Below are 16,174 nucleotides of genomic sequence, written 5' to 3'. Positions count from 1 at the left end.
ACAGTCTTGCCTCTACTGAAGACTTTTGCCAACCTCTGATCTAGGCAACTGTCAGAAGGAAGAAAAAACCCGTTTGCACATGGTTCCCAGAGGAGGAACAGGAACCCAGGGGGAGGGAGTTCCAGCAGGGGAAGAACTTTCTAACAGCTTGCCTTGGAAGGTAGAAAGCTCCCCGTCCTGGGAGAGGCGTGAGCCGACGTTGAGACCCCTTGGTGTGCAGGACCTGGAGGGAATTCGGGCCTCAGAGGTTGAAAGAGTCTAATCTGCTCAGGCTGCCGTAAGGAAACACCACAGTCTCGGGGCGGCGGGTGGTGGGGTGCAGGGGGGCTTCAACAACAGAAATGAATTGACTCCCAGTTCTAGAGACTGGGAGTCCAAGATCGAGGTGTCAGGGTTGGTTTCTTCTGAGGCCTCTCTCCTTGGCTTGCAGACAGTCAGCCTCTCACTGTGTCTTCACGTGGCCTCTCCTCTGGGTGCACACATGCCCGGTGTGTCTCTTATAAGGACACCAGTGATATCGAATTAGGGTCCTGCCCTTATGACCTAATTTGACCTTAATTACCTCTTTAAGGGCCCATCTCCAAATACAGCCACACTGGAGGTTAGGGCTTCAACGTATGCATGGCGGGGGTCTGGGGAGGTGCACAGTTCAGTCCATAACAAGGACCCTTGGGATTTCAGAGACTGATTTTAGGGGCTTTTGAGGCAAAACTCCCATCCCTGGCTGGCTAGTTCTCAGCCTTGAGTCCCTAAGCTTGCCCTCCCTGTCGTCATCCCTTGCCAGCCTTCTTTTGACCCAGCAATCCCCTGAGGGCTGGTCTGGCTTCAGATATGCCACCCATGCACTCAAGCCCCCCTCCCCCTCTGCACTAGTCGGCTAGGGCTGCTGTAGCAAAGTACCACAAGCAAGAGGAATGGACGCTCTCACGCTTCTGAAGCCTAGAAGTCTAGAATCAGGGTGTTGGCAGGACCAAGTTCCCCCTGGCACCCGTGAGGGAGTCTTTTCTGGCCGCCCGCTGCTTTACTTCCGGAAGTTTCTGGCAATCTCAGGCATTCCTTGGCTTGCGGACGCATCTCTCCAGTCTCTGCCTCTGTCGTCACACAGCCTTCTCCTTCCGTTGTCTGTCTTCTCACGGCCATCTTCTCATTAGGACACCGAGTCATATTGGATTAGGGGCCCATCCTACTCAAGTTCAACTTTATCTTAACCAGTGCACCTGTAGTGACCCTATTTCCAGATAAGGTGGCGTTCTGAGGTACTGTGGGTTAGGACTTGAATGTACCTTTGTTTTGGTGGGAGCGGGGAGCTCAGTCCAACCCTTGACATCCTCTAAGGAGCTTTCTCTTGTGCCTTGGCTGGTCACCTTGGTTCCTCCGTGGCAGATCCCCTGGGAGATAGATTCCCCAGACCCCTGGGCTACGAGGGTCAGCCCATTGCTGCCGCTCTTGTCAAACGTGCGCCCTGACCCACGCCTCCGTCCCTGGGGTCCAGTAGTCCCAGATTTCATCTCCATGGATGAGGGTGGGCGGTCCATTGAATGAATGCACTTCAGCCCAGAGTCTGAAAGGGCTGGTGACATGATGCTTGCCTTTATTTATATTCTCACTCAGCGGCAAAGGAACAGACCTCGGCGAGTCGTGCTTTTCCTGTGTCCTCTTTCGGCTTTGCCTGTGAAGTGAGGAAGGTTTTGAGCAGGCTCAGGGGGATGCTGTCCCTGGCCCCCAGCCCCACCTTACGCCCCCCAGCCCAGCCCCCACCCGTAAGGTAATAGTCCTGACCTCAGAGAGGGATGAGATGCAGCATATGTCAGCCTGGGCCCGGGAATGTGGGAACCCCGTGTCTGGAAGGTTCTTCCTGACTCTCCCGAGGGCATGCCTCGGCGGCCTCATTCCTCTCCTGTCACTGACCACCCTCTCAAGAGCATACTGTCCACGCCCATCCTGTTAACCAGCTGGGGCAGAAGGTTGGTGGGAGACCTTCAGTCTCCCCGACTTCCTCAGTTTACCTACGCGCCAGCACCAAGCGTAGCGCCTGGCACGTAGTAGGTACTCAATAAATGTTTGCAGAATGCTGGGGTGGAGGGTTGCTGGGTCAGAGCGAGGCCCTGGCACGGGGGTCAGACATCCTTCCCTGCAGCCAGGGGCTCCACTGGCAGGGCTGGGCAGTGATGGGATTCCCACAACCGGGTCCTGTGTTGTGACTCCCGTGTCACTCCAAATGAATTTGCCAGATTCAATGGTCATGACTCATAAAGAGGCCCATTGGGACAGGTGTCCCAGGGTACCTAGGCCCTGGGAGGCGGAGCAATGATGCATCTCTAACAGCCACTCTTCAATGAGCACTTACTATGTGCCAGGCCAACTGAATCCCCATGACTGGACGGTCCTGGGAAGTAGGTACCATTATCCGCATTTCACAGGTGAAGAAACTGTGGGAAGGAGCCGTAAACCAGCCTGTGAAGTGGTAGGGCCAACATTTTAAATGTGATTCTTTGGGCTTGTTCGTTCCCAGGAACCCACCTCCATCTTGAGTGGTATATGCCCAGCTGCCCATCGGGATGTTACAGTCCACACCTGTGCTGTTATCTGTAGCTCATAACCAGGAGAGAGGGAAGATGCAGGGGAGGGTGGGGACCCTCGTGGGAGTTTGCACGGAAGCTCCCACTTACGGTCCCAGACTGACAGGCTGCCAGGAGCTGCCCGTTTCCAGGAAATGGGCATCTGGGTTGGTAAAGCCACTCCTGGGTTCCTCCAGCACCCCTGCACCGAGCAGCCTGTACCGTCAGCTGAGCCCTCTCCCTCTCCTGTACTTAACATTTAACTGTGGGCCTCTGTCCCAGGAGGCTCACCAGTGGGTCCTCCTCCCTCTCAGCGGTCACACTGACCGCTGGGATCCTACTGCCCCTTTTCCTAACACCAAGAATATGAAGGATTTCTCGTCTTGGGGTGAGATGGCTGCTGTCCCTCTATTGAGGACCAAACTAGAGGAAATGGGCTTTGGCTGGAGCCTGCCTGATCCAGGTTGACCCCGGATCAACACAGTTTACCAGTTGTGTTGCATAGACCTTTAATTCCATAGCAGACTAGATGGACGTTGCATTATTGGAAGGGTTCTGGGACAAATAAGCATCGGAAATGCTTAGGCAGAACAAGGTTGAACTTAATTCTCGATTGCAGGACTTACCAGAGCTTTTAAGACACTACCACGTGGTTAAACCTGTCAAAGGCCACCAGCAGGCTGCTCTCTTCCTAAGCTTCCCCAGGCTGGTTTCTGAATCCCCAACAAGATGAACCTCTGTGAATTCAACTCAACATCTTACACTGTATTCTGAGAGCAGGTGCCAGCCCACAGAAGAGAACAGCTGACCCCCAGCATTTACCCACCACCTGCTAGGAGCCAGGACAGGTAGATCGACCCCGTCCAGCCCCACCTCCCCTGGAGGCTGGCACTGTGAGCAATGAACCTAGAAGCAGAACAAGATGCATTAGGCAGAGAGATGTGGCTGGGGGGTGACCACAGGCTGCTCCTGAGCCCCAGAAAACTTGAACCTTGCCCCTGCCACCTCACATTCCCTACCCAGACCTGCTGAAGGAAGACCCCGTTCTGTGCAGGAGGACAGTGTGGTTCCATGCACAAGGACACCACAAAGGAAAATTCTGGCTGATCGTGTCTTCCAATGGAGGGGTCAAATGTGCTGTGGGTCAGTGACTTCCCCAACATACCATGGTTCAGAGACTAACAGAGGACATCATACCCTCATAGGGGCCAGCTAGGTCTTGACCTGAATTTTTATCTTCAGCCAGGTCATTGCAGTGAAGATCTAGAATGATCTATATTTAGAAGATCTAGAAGGATGACCTAGTCCAAGGAGTACAAATATGTGACATTTCTGCTACCACCGCCCCTCCTCTGCTCTTGGCAGACATTGCTAATCAATCACAGCATGCCTTGCCACTTCACGTGGATGCGAGTAGCCAGCCTGATCTCATGCCTCTCCTTTCACAGGAGAAAGAACTCAGGCCCAGAGAAAAGAAGGTAAACTCTTCCAAGCTAGGTCCCTTCTTAGAGGCAGAGGTAGATTTAGAACTAAGGCCTCAGAAACTTCCAGAAGCCTAATCGTTTGACGTCTTGTCTGTAACTGGTAGATGGTGTCGAAGGGCCCCACAGAGCTTTGTTATCAGTCAGGCAACTTGGAAAATTCCGAAAGAAAGATTCTGTCTGTAACACCTTGCGTATGATCCTGTGTGGTAATGTGTTTGCGTGGAGAGAAATCATTTATCTTCCAGGGAACAGCTTCCCCTCAAGGCCTGACTGCCACCCTCAGCCTCGTACCAGGGGCTGGAAGGCCCCGGGGACCTTAAGGAAATACAGTGTGTACGTGAGTGGGAGGGATGTTTCTTCACTTGAGGCAGTTTGTAAAAGTTTCTGTGGTTCAATCTGGACATCTCTGAAGATACGGGATGTTGCCTATAGAGGGGCGGAAAGGAAACCTGACTCCAGTTGTTTTTTGGTTTCTTCCCTGTGTGGAAGGCTCAAAATCGAGTTTTCACCCAGATAAAATTCCCTGGGGTCCTAGTGGACCACCAGCTCTACTCCTGAGCTCTTGAAAGGCTTTTAATAACCAGCTTAGTGGCTGAGAGTACTTTCCATCTGCTACCTCTTCCTTTCTTTCCTCCCTTTATCTTCCACCACCACCGACTCCTACCAGATAACATCTCCCCTGGACCGTGAACAGAGGAGAAAGTTACACAATAGTAGAGATGAAAAATAACCGCCATGTATTTAGCTTAAATTAGCTCAGAAGAACGGCTCCCTCCCTCCACTGACTGGGCGGCCATTGTTTATGCCAACATGCTATTTGCATCCTGCCTTCTTAGATTTGAAAGTCTAATGATTAAAAACAAATCTTAGTTTTTCTTTTCCACCACTTAAGAAAAAAAGACCAGCTTGGCTAGTTCTTCTAGTTTAAAATTACCCTGACCTCCAGCACTTAGAGTGAGAATTTTGGAAAGACTGGTGCCAGGATAGCAGGAAAAAAAAAAACACAGGCAGACAGGAGGGGGCAGAGAAGCCTGTTCTGAAGTGGTGAGCAATGGGCTGGTCAAGGTGGGAGATGAGCTTTTGACGGACGCCGACGGCTGGGTCAGTTCAGAGTTCTGTGGGGTTATTTCTTCATCCGCCATGTATTCGGTGGGTTATTTATTGAGTATCTACTACATTTGTAGACCCTGGGCATTCAGTGATGAGGGAAACAAAGTCTCCCCGTTCTGAAGCTTAGAGTCCAGTGGAGCAGATAGACAAGAATCTGGCCAAGAACAATCTATAAATCACCACTCACATAGCCCCCGAATGGGGGACCAGTAACATGAGATGTGGGGAGGGGAGACTACTGTGGAGGGAGCAGTTGGCAAAGGTCTTTCCTAGGAGGTGAGATTTCAGATGAGATCTCAAGGACGAGAAGGAGGAAGAGATGACAGTTCTAGGTCAGGGTCTCCCGGCCTCAGCACTGTTGATATTTGAGACCAGATCATTTGTGTTGTGGGCAGGGCATCCTGTGCACTGTTGCATGTTGAGCAGCACCCCTGGCCTCCATCCACTAGATGCTGGTAGCACCCCCCTTTCCTGCCACCCCTGAGTTGTGACAACCAAAGATGTCTCGGACGTTGCAAATGTCCCCTGGGGGGTAGAATCACCCTCCGCCCCCCCCATGTGAAAACACCATTCTAGGCTGGGGCATGGCAGGAGGCCGGAGGGGATGGACAGGGTGGACAGTGGATGAACTGGGCTTGGGGCCGGGTAATAGGAGCATCTCAAAGGTCTCCCAAGGGCAGCGGGAAAGCACTGGGAGCTTTTAAGGGGTACAGTGTCACCGTCTGATTCTCACTCGTTTGAGCCAAGGCATGAGGTCTTGAGTACACTGGCACCAGCCACATCACTAGGACCCACATCCAGCCTCCTGCCATCTGCAACCTTTCATGAAAGAAAAAAGGAAATCAGACAGAGGTAAACAGGAAGACTCAAGGTGGGGCCTCCTTCAGTAACTGTGGCACGGAAGTGGGTTTTAAAGCAATATTTAGCATCTTCAATGGTTGGAAGGCTGCCTAGGCGAGCAGGAAGTTGACTTGCCTGTCACCATCTGCATGGACAAGGCAAGGTCTACAATCCCAGCTCATGGGCTAGGAAGTGAGCCACAGGTCACCCACCCGGTGCCCGGCTCTCCCTGCCACATCCTTCCCCATTCCTTCTGCGGTCGCCCGCTCCATCCTCTTACTGAAGTAAAGCCTCTTATTGAACAGAAATCTTACCACTTGCATCAGGCAACCCCAGAGCTGCTCTCAGGGGCTACTCAGGGAAGTCCCCTCTGTCTTCCCCAGGAAGGAGAGTCTCCAATTATCCGGGGGCCTCTCCACCCTCCTTCCAATCCCTAGTTAAGTGTGGAGAAGAGAGTTATGAGAGCTGTCTCTTGTGGGGACGAAGCAATAAAACAGACGGTGTGGACAAGAGGTGGCTGTTCAGTCCCATCCCGCGTGGCTGATTTGGGGATGGAGGCAGGCAGTGGGTGTGGACGAGCTCTGTAGGTCCCGCTGCTTCACCCCTACAATCAGATCCTGGGGGTTCCGGCAGTCCCAGGATGGGGGGAATGAGGAAGTCCGGCATCGCAAAAGACTGGGGCTGGGAAAGTTGTTTTGGGAATTGGGGACACTCAGTCCAGCACCTTCCAAGAAGGATGCTGAGTCGACTGGGGTGCCGCTCCCTGGTGGGTCAACCTCTCCCCCCACCCCGAGCCCTGCCCGGGTTGGGGCAGTGGCAGCTTAAGTGCGTCCCGGACAATGAATGCAATGCATTGGTCCTCCAAGATTGTAGCCATTTTCTCTGTTTATTTTCTATCTGTGTTGCCACTACTACTACTAATAAAATGGGTGAATGTAAACTCGTGTAAGTTCACGTAACTGCTGTGTAGCTATAGTGTAGACATCAGGCTGCCCTAATGTACTTGTCCTGCCACGCCAAGGACCTCCCACCCCCGCCCACCTGCCACGGAGTGCCGCCTCAGCGCCCCTGCAAATCCCAGCAGCCAGCTGGGTGCTGGCCTGGCTGGGCCATTAAGGGAGGGGGCGTGGCTAGCATGGGAGCCCTTGGCCAGGCCTGAGCACAACTGTGAGATGCCTGAATGCTTTTCTCGGTTCCTCCCTACTCTTTCTCATCAGACTTTCCTCCACCGAGGCCCTGGTGCCCCCCCACCCCAGGGAATGCCATAGATTGTTGTTTCCCTTCCTCCATGCACACATCCTGGCCTTGCCGTCCAGAATATAAAGCCCCAGGCCTTGGAGCACAGAGGTTGGATGCCTGAATGGTGTCAGGCATAGTGTCACCCAAGCTTCTCTGACTCCCCTTCCCTAGCTGTCATCCGGTTGGTAGCCTTTATCCCACCATGGGCTCCCCAAATCCCCGTGGGCTCCCATATCCCATGGGCATCACTTCCACATCATGGTCCCCTAGAACCACTGTAGCTCCTACCTTGTGGCCCTTTGGTGGATCTAAAATGCCTCCCACTGGGCAGCTGAAGTAGTCGAAGAAAGTCTCCCCCATATTTTAAAAGCTCATGTCCCCCCTAGAGTCTGTCATACAGAGTGAAGGAAGTCAGAAAGAGAGAAACAAATACCGTATGCTAACGCATATATATGGAATCTAATAAAAAAAAAAAAAAAAGGTTCTAATGAACCTAGGGGCAGGACAGGAATAAAGAGGTAGCCGTAGAGAATGGACTTGAGGACACGAGTGAGTGGGGAGGGGGAAGCTGGGGCAAGTGAGGGCAGCATCGACATATATACACTACAGAATGTAAACCAGATAGCTGGTGGGAAGCAGCCACAGAGCAGAGGGAGGTGAGCTCCGTGCTTTGTTTTTTGTTGTTTTTTTTAACATCTTTATTGGGGTATAATTGCTTTACAATGGTGTGTTAGTTTCTGCTTTATAACAAAGTGAGTCAGTTATACATATACATATATCCCCATATCTCTTCCCTCTTACATCTCCCTCCCACCCTCCCTATCCCACCCCTCTAGGTGGTCACAAAGCACCGAGCTGATCTCCCTGTGCTATGCGGCTGCTTCCCACTAGCTGTCTACCTTACGTTTGGTAGTGTATATATGTCCATGCCTCTCTCTCGCTTTGTCAAAGCTCACCCTTCCCCCTTCCCGTGTCCTCAAGTCCGTTCTCCAGTAGGTCTGTGTCTTTATTCCCATCTTACCCCTAGGTTCTTCATGACATTTTTTTTTCTTAAATTCCATAAATATGTGTTAGCATACGGTATTTGTCTTTCTCTTTCTGACTTACTTCACTCTGTATGACAGACTCTAGGTCTATCCACCTCATTACAAATAGCTCAATTCCGTTTCTTTTTACGGCTGAGTAATATTCCATTGTATATATGTGCCACATCTTCTTTATCCATTCGAGCTCGGTGCTTTGTGTCCACCTAGAGGGGTGGGGTAGGGAGGGTGGGAGGGAGACGCAAGAGGGAAGGGATATGGGGACACGTGTATGCCTATGGCTGATTCGCTTTGTTGTGCAACAGAAACTAACACAGCATTGTGAAGCAATTACACTCCAATAAAGATCTATTAAAAAAAAAAAAAGCTCATGTCCCCAACCACACCTGCTACACCCCCAGCAGAACTCAGGCAACATGTATCCCTTCATTCCCCAAGACTTCAGCTCATATACTCATCCAATAAATATTTAGTCAGTTCTTCCTGTGCTTCTGGGAAAAAATGAGGAAGAAAAGTGCCCCCTACCTTCAGGGGGCCTGAGTCCGGTGGATGAGATAGAGAAGTTCTGACAGGTGTCCTGAAGCCCCAGAGGACCACCCGTCCCCGACAAGTGCCCTCAGGAGAAGTTTCTCAGAGGAGGGGACTCCAGAACCTTGTCTTGAGATTTGAGTCAAATGGGAGTGAGTGGTAGGGAACAGTGTGCCAAGTGGAAGGAATAGCCCATGTGCAGGCTCAGAGGCAAGGTGATGATATATTGAAAGCCTGCCCCTGGGCACTAGCTCTGCCCTCCCTTGATTTCCCCCAACCCTGATGCGAGACCCTGGGAAATTCCACCCCCAAACAGAAGGTGCCCTGGCTCAGATGTGGAGACCTTGACTTCTCCCCCAACGTCATGCCTGGTCCAGCTTATTGGCCTTGTCCTGGGAAAGAAGATGTCTCAGGTGGGTTTGTGCTTGCTGGATCAGGCCAGTACTTAGGCTGCCTCGGACTCTGTCTGCATCTCTCTCTCTCTCTCTCGGGCTCTGTTGCTGCCTGCCTCCACACACTGTCTCTGTTTCTTAGTGCCCTTGCATTGGGTAGGACTCATGGATATCTCTTCTATAGATGGGTTGGCCATCAGCCCTTCTCTTTAAGGCATTTTCCTCCCTGTCTTTGCTTCTGCTTCACTCTCCCTCTACCTCCTCTTGCGACCTGTGTCTCTGCTCTCTGAGGCCCACATGTCTGTCTTGCCACACCAGAAAACCTCCCTCGGCTGTCTCACCATGGCCTCTTTTCTGGAGAGTTTATGTCCCCCTGTTCATAGGCCACTGGACTGTTGAGGTCAAGGACATGCATGAACATGGAAATTTATTGATGGAAAGACCCTGCTCTAAGGGTCTCCAACTAAACATGACAGGTGTGATGGGCAAAATACTGGTTTGTTACCAAGTGGCTTAAGAAGATGTAGAGGTCATAGCGGGCCATGGGCCAAGTCTGCAATGCAGCCTAAAGTGTGGAGAAAATGTATCAACCCTCTTGGTGGGATGGTGTGTGCCATTGTCGCTATAAATATGTGTCAGGGCTTGAAGGATGGGAAACTTAGTATCTTTGCCGACCATAGGACTCCCAGGTGTGTGCGTGTGTGTGTGTGTGTGTGTGTGTGTGTGTGTGTGTGTGTTGCTGTACATTAGCAGGGCTTGTTCACCTGCTTCATTGTGACTCAACGTGTATTTCATAAGCCACACTCGATCGTGAATAATGACCTCAACATCAATTTCTCAGTGCCAGCGGTTCCCCCAAGCATACCTTGGATTTTCTTAGCTTCGTGCAGCCCACGAGCGCTTAGTATATCCGTAACCTTCAAGGGTATTGGAGAGTGTACATGAAGTAAGGAATGTCAGTAGCATCACACAATACCCGGCACACTGTAGGTGCTCAGTAAATGTGGTTTCTCTTCTCCATGACCCAACTGTAGCTTTCCCAGGAATTCCACCTCCAGGGGGTTGTTCCTGAAAAGATGAAGGACTGGAATAGAGAGATGGTAGGTGTTACCCATTTTCTTAGATGTTGGTGCCCTGGTGGACATGGGGAGGGATGCCCACATCTCATAAGGGCACACCCCCCCCCCACCGCTGCTGTGGGGGTTAGCATCCATAGGGCAGAGGCTCAACCTTAGGGAGCTGGAGAGCCTCCGGCAATACCAGCACCCTCCAAGGCCCCAAGACAGAAGCCAAGGGTGTGCACTGGGGCCAGATGAGTCTGGTCACACCAGGTGAGTGCCCTTGCCCATGGCTGGGCCAGGCTGAGAACATCCCACTTGGGCGGTCAAGTCCCACCCTCAGCCTTTCATGTCCATCTCCCTGGGCTTTGATCTTGCACTGGGGTCCACTCCACGCACTTACCGCATGATTCATCTGGTTGACTACTCTCAAAGTTACTGACCTTAGGAAAATTCTCAATTGTAAAAAAAGCTTTCTCTATGTAAATTATGCTGTTACTTTTTCTATACCCAAAGTATATATACCTATAAATATTATACATATATATATATATATATTATATATATATATAAAGTCTAACTCTTGTACAGACTGACATGGACCGATGGCCCATATTTCTTCATGTTTGTTCTGACTGTCGCAGAATGAGTTCATGTACGAAGTTGGCTTCATGTTTTCCTTTTGGGGCCGCTTCTTTCCTTTCCTTGATCTCTCTGTCTTTGTCTGTCTTAGTCTCTGTCTGTCTGTCTCTCATTGCCAATGTCTCATTGCTGGGAAAGAACAGTCGATTCAGATGCCATCCAAGAAAGGAAGGCCAGCTGGATGGCGGGTCCACTGTGTATATTTGTACAGAATCATTTATAAAGTTTTCTACACTTCTCAAAAAGGTATTTCTAACTTGCGCTTTTGGACAGGTTGTGAGCCTCTGAGCCGGCAAGCCTATTGTTTCCTGTGTTTAGTGCAATGTTTAGTGAGAATCCAATGTCTGAATTATTTATGCCAATAAAGAATTTGAGAATCACTGCATCACACTGCCGCCAAAACAGGTCTGAATTCTGTTGTTGTCTGTTGTATAGAAGGAATCTTGAGATGCGACATCAGCCAGTGTCTCAGTCAGCTATTGACACAGTAATGCTGCATAACAAATTTTCCCCCAAACTCCATGGCTGACAACAACTAGCATTTATTCTCATGCTCCTGGGTCTGCAGGCCTATGCTGGCTTAAATAAGGGTCCTTTTTAGGCTTCAGGTCAAGATCAAGTCTGCTCCACCTGTCTCCCTGTTTCAGGGCGCAGGCTGAAGAAGAAGCTCCCTGGGGCATGCTCTTCCTATGGCAGGTCACCAGAACAGAAGAGCTAAGACAAGCTGCTTGAACACTTTCAAGGCATCTTCTCAAACCACATCCACTAACATTCCAGTGGCCAGAGCAAGTCACGTGACCCAGCCTTTCAGTAGGAAGAGGCTGTAAACTCCACCCAGAGTGGGAGGGGGGAGGAAAGTGAATGTTTGCTGAACAGGAGTGCAAACTATCATAACCTGGTCGAGTATTCTTCCATCTTGCCAGACATCGGTGTTTTCTCCCTAGGGATGAAGATGGTGGGAATGCACAAGTGCATACACAGGTATGCACACACTGTATACACACACACACAAATATGACTCTACACGTTGAGCACCTGCTCTGTGTCTGGCCCAGAAAGTATTAAGCATTGTCATTAATCCCCACAACCACCCAATTCCATGTGACAGATGAAGCTGCTGCAGAGGGATGGAGTAACCGGCCCAACCCAAGGTGAAAAGCCAAAGCCCACACTCTCTTGGGCGCATACACAGCGTGATGGGCTCCTCAGTCACGTGGATTACCAACGCCCACTTTACAAAGTGCTATTATGAAATAAGATCACGTCTCGTCAGGAAAACGAGCCAGTGAGGCAGGAACGCTTCAACTCATTCAAAGCAGGAGGGACTAAGAGCTGGGGAAACAAACTACAGGGTAACTCTGACTCAGATTCCCAGCTCCCTCCCTGGAGACCGTTCTGCAGGAAGATAGAAGAGCTGGCCCTCTCTGTCCCAGTAAGTTCTTCCTAGCACACACTCCAGGAGCAAGGGCACGTTGATGGACCTGGAGTCAAATTCTAACTCTACCACACGCAAGCTGTGTGGCCTTGGGCAAGTCGCCTAGCTTCCCTGAGCCTTCACTTCCATATCTGTAGAATAGGCATAATTACTGTACCTCTAGCACTGAGCTCCCAGTGTCATGAGGCTTATGTGGATTAACGTGGAGCAGTGCCCGCCTCTAGTAAATGCTCTATGGATGTTAGTTGCTAGTGTTAGTGTTTGCTACTAGTACAGCTGTGGTGTGGGGCCAGCCTTAGTGAGTCAAGAACAAGCTGCACTCTGAGTTTCTGCGCCCCAGAGTTGCCCCATCTCTGCTGGGAGGCGGCTCAGGCCCCAGCCCACTGCCATCGTCTGTCTCAGAGAATATCACCTGGATATAATGCTCTAAATTTGCTGACCTACCTTCACGAGCATGATTTCTTCCCTCTCATCACGATCCAATGTGGTGGGTGGTCCAAGCTGCCCCATTTTACAGAGGGGGAAACTGAGGTTCTGAGAAGCGAAAGTCTCCCATAGCGTCTGAATTTCAGTCCTGGGCTGTGTTACTGAGACCAGCTATGTGACCTGGCTAGACAGTGATGTCAACTGTCAGAGCCTCAAATTCTTTAACTGTGAAACTGGGATACTAATTGCTCTCACTTCCGAGAGCTGTGATCAGGATTAAAAGCAAGTAAAATACTTAACACATTTCCTGACATAAACAACCAATAAACGTTAGATATTTCAAGCCCAGAGCTGCCATTTAGCCCTGGGATAGTGTTGACGTGGGAAGAAAGTGTGAGACAGACCAGAAACTTCCATCCCCACCTCTTCTATTTCAAGCAGAAGAGAAGGGGACAGAGTTTTCCCTGGGGCCTGGAACTAACTGACTGTCCCGGTTCTGGCTTGTGGTACTCTGTGGCCGCAGGGCCACCATCAATCAGGCAGAGCAGGTGTTGAGCTGAGTAAGGGAGGCCTTGCAAGTCAACGGAACTGAACAGCTCATTAACCTCCGTGCACAGGCTGCAGGGAAAGTGGCTGGGAGTGAGAAACAACCACAGAGGAGGTCACCCGGCTGCCCCAGCGGCAGGGGCAAGGTCTCTCAATCCCTTCTGACCCCTGGGGTCCTCCTCACCTTTGCCCAAACTGAGACCCTTATCTCCCATCTCCCATCAGCCTGTTCCTAGGCACAGTGCCTCTAACAAGCTAAATGAGGGTAAATGCATTCTTAGACACATAACAGTGGCTTCAGCCAGTGCCCAGAGTTTTCCTGAAATGTGCTCATGGCAGCCTATTGAGTGTGGTCAAAAAGCAAAGGAGCACTGCATGAAACTCAGTTAGGTGTTGTTTCTTTGCTGCAGGACTTGTCATAGCCTTTAATATGCTCATGTACCTCATAAACTCTCCCAGAGTGGGCTAGAGTGTGTAGGTTTCCCAACTTATTTGGCCCCAGAACCCTTTGTTCACTGTTTCTTAGAGGATTCATATTCCATGGGATGCTTTGAGAAACATTGCTCTCAGCCATGGGAAAAATTTGAAATATATTCTTGGACCCCTTACAGACCATGTAGTTTCAGAGTCCATGTTTCCCAGACCATCAGATGAAAAGGAAAAAAAAAAATTAGGGAAACTGATATATTGTCTTGGCTTTTTATTTTGTTTTGTGAAAAAACAAAACAAAATCCAAATAAGATCTCTCCAACTTCAGCTGTTAGCCTTGACTGACTGGTGCAGAAGTACCAAACCAAGCAGCCCCTGCCTTGAAGGAAGATGAGCTCCAAGGTGTACCTTACACTCCAGAGTCCCCCGCAGGACCAGGCTGAGGCTGGAACCTAGCCTGAAATGGCTCCTTGCCTGCCTTTTCCCCAACCCACCCCCTCACCCATCACACCTTTAATAAGTGCGTTGCGTGTGGCTCCTTAGGGCCTGCTTCTGGGAGAACCCAAACTAAGACAGTCACCTGTGCCACTGTCTGAGCCTCAGTTTCCTCAGGCATCATATAGGGATGGAATCGCATCCAGGGAGATGACATGTGGAGTGATTTAGCACGGAGGCTAGCTTGTAACTCAAGAAAGGCTGATACTTGCCATTGTTGTTAGGTTATTATTGGAACGTATGTGTCTTCGGGGTTTGCAGCAGCTCTCTCTAGCCCACGAACCCAAGAGATCATTCTCTACAAGAAAGACTGGCTGTTGAGCAATGGCCCACCTGTGATGTCCTCACCTGGAAGCTGCAGACCCAGCACCTCCCCCGACCCCACCCCCTGTTAGGAGGTACTCCCAGAACACGGGCTGGAGCGTGAAGCTCTGGCATGAGGTCCCCTCTAGCACTGGGCTCTTTCCCCTCAGACTTTTCATCCAGAAAGAATGAAGCTTCAATGCCTCTAACCAGACCTCTGAGGATTTCAATTTTTTGATTGCTTCCTCTTTTTCTTTATATCCGACTCCATACCAGCAGCCGTCATGACTATGGGGCAAGGCTTCGGGGGGAAGGGTAGGGAGCAGGTCTGTGATTTTCTTGTTCAGCGCCGTCCGGATTCCGTGTTCTATGTGACATTTTCCAATCTCAATGAGATTTTTTTTTTTTAAAGGAAAATCAGATCCCACTTAAAGAATAATGGCTAGAAGTTCTTCAAGAAACAAGAAATTGCTAATACCACCTTGAAACGGAGGCAGATGTGAAACAGCTAAGTGATGTCCCCTAGACATTGAACTGGGGGAAGAGGTGAATTGGCCAGCATCACTCACTGAGGCCAGATTTGCAATTGTTTTATTACATATTAAATTCAGTCCTCTTAAGGCTGATTTAGTTTTCACTTGCAACATATTTGAAGTGATGTTTGGTTCCATTGCTGCTTTCTCTATCTTGAAGTAAAAATTCAGATCAAAGGACTTAATGTTACTTTCATTACAGCAGGGGATCTGCAACCTCCAGCCCCCAAACCCCATCTGACCAGCCACCTAGTTTTGCACAGCCCACAAGAATGATTCTTATATTTTTAAATGGCTGAAAAAATCAGAAGATTCTGTGACATGAAAATTACATGGAATTCAAATTTCAGTGTCCATAAATAATGTTTCATTGGAACACAGACACACACTGTATGGTCTGTGAGGCTAAAAATATTTACTATCTGGTCCTTTACAGAAATTGTTTGCTGACTTCTGCATTACAGAATTGTCAGCACTCTCTAGGGAAGGAGGAGACAGGTCTGTTTGGAGTAGGACAGTGAGAGGACATCCAGCCACATTGGATTGGGTTTGGGAAGAAGGTTCTTTGCCAAAGGTAAGGGTCCCTCTCTTTTCTGGCTGCCCACCCCTCTCTTCTCCATTTGGATGTATATATCCCAGCAGTCCTTTCTGCTCCATGACTGTATGATTTGGCCCTGCCCACCCATAGCTGATTGGTTTAGGGATAGACACCTGACCTAGACTTGGCCAATCAGATGTCCTTCCCTGGGAATTTAGAATTCTGAACTGGGGCTTGCAGGGAGGAATTGAATAGTATTAGGAGCTAATACTACTACTTATGTGACTCAAAGAAGGTTCAAGAATTTCTACTGCTGACATCCCCAGAGCAGATTTGGTTTTTGCATTTCCTCAGACTCCTTGGTTTCTCCAGGTGCTGTGTATTCTAATCAGTTCTTCCCCCTTCCTCCTCTTCTCCCCAAAGCTCAGTTAGAATTTTTTTTTTTTGTTACTTGCAAACCAAACAAACCTGAAGACCTGTTCTCTAGCCCAGATCTCTGCTCATCATTTACGTGATACAATGTCAGGTCTTAATGTTATTTCTTCTTGCAGAGGGGCATTACAAAACATCCAGAG

The sequence above is a fragment of the Aethalodelphis obliquidens genome, unplaced genomic scaffold, assembly GCF_003676395.1.
Source record: "Aethalodelphis obliquidens isolate GAN/ISIS:26980383/991018 unplaced genomic scaffold, ASM367639v1 scaffold28, whole genome shotgun sequence".
NCBI lineage: Eukaryota > Metazoa > Chordata > Mammalia > Artiodactyla > Delphinidae > Aethalodelphis > Aethalodelphis obliquidens.
Note: the sequence above shows the minus strand (reverse complement) of the source record.